The 3,787-nt window shown below is 40.7% G+C and overlaps 1 long non-coding RNA gene across 1 annotated transcript; it reads right to left on the reverse strand.

The window, feature by feature from the left end:
* Window positions 1-698: 698 nt before the first annotated feature.
* On the reverse strand, window positions 699-1,513 carry LOC120720332. Its single transcript, XR_005692892.1, has 2 exons — window positions 1,404-1,513; window positions 699-1,150 (listed from the first exon to the last, which is right to left on the reverse strand). It is a non-coding gene; the product is annotated as an uncharacterized LOC120720332 (long non-coding RNA).
* Window positions 1,514-3,787: the final 2,274 nt, after the last annotated feature.

A 3,787-nucleotide genomic window follows, 5' to 3' on the forward strand; every position in this document is an offset into this window, starting at 1 on the left:
TTATGCTTAACGGTTGGTAGAATTGTTTTTAACATTATTTGCCAATTACATCTGCCACCCTTCTCCAAATCTGTGCCCCTATCCGGCCCCCCCAACAAAAATTTTCTAGACACGCCACTGCGAGTGTCCAAATACAGGTAAAAAAAAGTGGAGACAAAAGAAGAGAAAAGTCAACATAACTAGTACGAAGCGGTAATGCATGATGGCAGAATCTGATTGCTAAGACATAAGTTAAAGGTTAAGAGAAGTAAAGAGGAAAGTAAGAAAGAAGCTCAGAAATGCTCATTTCTGAGCTTCTTTCAGAAATGAAATGTTAGCTGCCATAACAGGTAATACAGTTAAGGTTTCAGAACAAGTATTCTGTCGTTTGTTTGCTCGATCATGCCTTAAACACATCAAAATGCATAGTGGGATTATAATACAAGTCAATACTGTGACAAGCACTGGTACCGAATAGGCAATCACTTAGCAGCAAGGTGAATCGGTGATGCATTAGTGTGGTCTGCACTTCCTCTTCTTTGATTGGGTGAAATGAGTTGAAAGTAATTGGATGAGGAAACCATGGGGAGTGCCCTGCATAATTTCAATAAAACGCCGGTTTAAACGCCGTTACAGCTGGTGTAGCCGGTCTGGCCTTAAACTCTTATTGCCGTCAGTTCTCTGCGTTGTGTTGTGCGAATGACCAGAGGAGTCAGCTCTCACTTTGCCAGCTGGGTGGATTTATTCTCCCAGAACTGTTTAAAATAAAAACAAAACAGTACAGCAACTTCACTTTACTGGACTTCTGCATGAACACCTCTCCTCAGCGGGGCCTCTAGGCGACTGAGGTGCAACATTACAACAAATCCAATTACCAAATAATACTGCTAAAATGTATTTATATTCATATATAACAAACAAAAATGCACTGCATCGTGAACATATAGTGACAATTACCTCATCAACAAAATTATACTTTAGGGAGACTTCATTTACCAGTGGCAATTTTACATATTTACAGTAAGTTGAAACAGTGAACATGAATCACAAACAAGCAGAAGATATAACCAGTTCACATGACACAAAAATAAAAGAGGGAGCTCACATACCTGTTTAAAATAAAAACAAAACAGTACAGCAACTTCACTTTACTGGACTTCTGCATGAACACCTTCAAGGGAGAGAGAAGGATAGCGGACCACATGAGAAGCCACCTGCATGCTCCTATGCTCTCATCTGAGACATGCTAACTAGCATGTTGCAAGAAAGTGCTGCACTCGACAGAGAAACAATAATTCACACTAAAACATCAAACAGAACTATGAGACAAAATGCACAAAGGGAACGAGCAGTGTTTGAATTACTTTTAGTTACTTTAACTGTGTTTATTCGCTCTGTAACTGAGAACACTAGCGTACACTCACCTCTCCTCAGCGGGGCCTCTAGGCGACTGAGGAAAATAGCGCGCAGCTACAGGAAGTGACTTCGTGGGAAGTCAAAGGTCACACAAACAAAATAAAAGCTCCCAAAATATAAATACAGAAAATAAACATATATAAATAAACACATATACATAACCAATACTGACAAAGCAAGATAACACTGCAGGATGGATCTTTGGTGAAATATAAATTATTTGTTAATACACCCGTTACACTGGCACAGAACGCCGTAAAAAACGTAGTTTTTATGCATCTTTGAACGGCATTTTCTGCCGAGTGGTGGAAAAAACGGCGTTTCCGTCTGTCTTTGAACGCCGCTTTTTACGTGTCTCGGATGGTGCATTCAGGGCGCCATGTGAGAGTCGGAAAAAACGGTGTTTGTCGGAACGGAACGCCGTTTTTTGAATAATTAAACGGCGTTTTTAACGCCATTTCTGCCTCGCTTTTTCGCTGATTTATTATTGCACAGTACAGCATTGCATTCTGCAGCCTGATTGACAAATCTCCGTGTTGTGTCTCCTGCGCTTGCCAAATTTATCACGTTTGGTTTTGATAACCATCACGTCCAATAGAAAAAACAGCACAAAAACACCCATAACTATGACCTTCATTTGGAAATAGACACCTGCACCGGGAGGGAAAAAGGCGCACGAAAGTGGCAGGCAGATGAAGACAAAACGCGGCATAAAAATACTTTTACGTTTTGCAATCTACAAAGGTTTGCACTTTGAGAATCAATTTGTGAGACCTGTGACCAATGTTCATGTGTGTGGGGAAAAAAGTGTATAAAGTGCGTGGCGAGGGGCTTGTTATTCTGAGAACCCCTGCTGCAATAAAAGAGGGACCACTGTACATACTTTCTCTATGATTATTATATTCAACCTGTTGACATTTAATATTGTCTTGATAGAACCAACTGATTCTGCAGCAGAGCATCCCCTGTTGCTTCTCCTGGCTCCCCAGTCCCTGAGCTCCTGCTGCTGCACCCACAGGTATGTAATTGTAGCATTAGATGTACAGCAAGCACTGATAGCTTTTTAGTCGGTGGGATTCCCTTGTGATCACCTTTACTAAATGTCTACAACCAATCTGATTATATCCTGTTTTTTGTTTTTTTCAATGTTGAAATGAAAATCTAGTAGCAGCCTTCTCATTTCTTTGTGTTTTGTGCTATGTTTTACAGGCCCACAGAGGAGGACAGCTCCGAGGCAGATGAGGGACGGGTCCCAGGGTGGTCCATCGGCGGTGGAGCTGGCCATCCTGGAGTCCCTGAAGAGGCCACGCCAGTCTCCAATTGAGCATTTCCTCCTCAGCCTTGTTCCTGCTCTGGAGAGCAGCTGGGTCCTTTTTATTTTGATTTGATTTGATATACCTTTATTAGTCCCACAAGGGGAAATTTCATAAGGCTGCCAACCTATTGCATGCAACGGCGGCGCCATCTTACCCTCCGACCATACATACATTACACAAAACATCACATGGGGAAGACAGGTCAGAGAGGTATAAAAATGGAAAATGCACCACATGAGGAAAGATTAAGGAGAAAAAATAACTCCCCCCAGACTGAGCTCCAACAGGGAGATCAGTTTGAGAACAGAAAAAAAACACCTCTGCACAAAGAAAAGCTCTTAATACACCAAAAAAAAAAACATGAAAAGCAACAGGGATGGGTAAACGGTGAGAGACAGCTGATTTAGACAGTACATCCGGGCCTGCAGCCTATGCGCTGGTCTCCTTGATCCACTGTCAGCATCGGAAGGGAATAAGCGTCGAAGGCGTTTGGAGGGGGAGGGGGGGATACAAAAAAACACGTGACTAGACAAGGACACAAGAGGCTAATCAGGGAAGCTAAGGGAGAGGAGGAGAGGAGAAAAGTGCGACCGCCTTCAAGAGCAAGAGCAGGATTCCTGTCTCTCTGTAAATACTTATTTTATAAATTTATGTTTAATGTTTTTCTCTTTGAGAATTTTAATATTATTTCAAATAAATTTTTATAATGACTAATGTCTCAGTTCTACTACACAGCAAATGATGACACACGACTTGATACATGTAGAATTTATTTCATATTATACTAATGACAAAATATACTGATACAGTGGGATGCAAAAGTTTGGGCAACATTGTTAATAGCCATTATTTTCCTGTATTTCCTTATTTTCCTCGTTGGTTGTTACAATAAAAAAAATGTCAGTTAAATATATCATATAGGAGTCACACACAGTGATATTTGAGAAGTGAAAAGAAGTTTATTGGATTTACAGAAAGTGTGCAATAATTGTTTAAACAAAATCAAGCAGGTGCATAAATTTGGGCACCACAAAAAAGGAAATGAAATAAATATTTAGTGTGTATCAGTGTGTGTG

This window comes from Simochromis diagramma, unplaced genomic scaffold (genome assembly GCF_900408965.1).
Source record: "Simochromis diagramma unplaced genomic scaffold, fSimDia1.1 OVJJ01000578.1, whole genome shotgun sequence".
NCBI lineage: Eukaryota > Metazoa > Chordata > Actinopteri > Cichliformes > Cichlidae > Simochromis > Simochromis diagramma.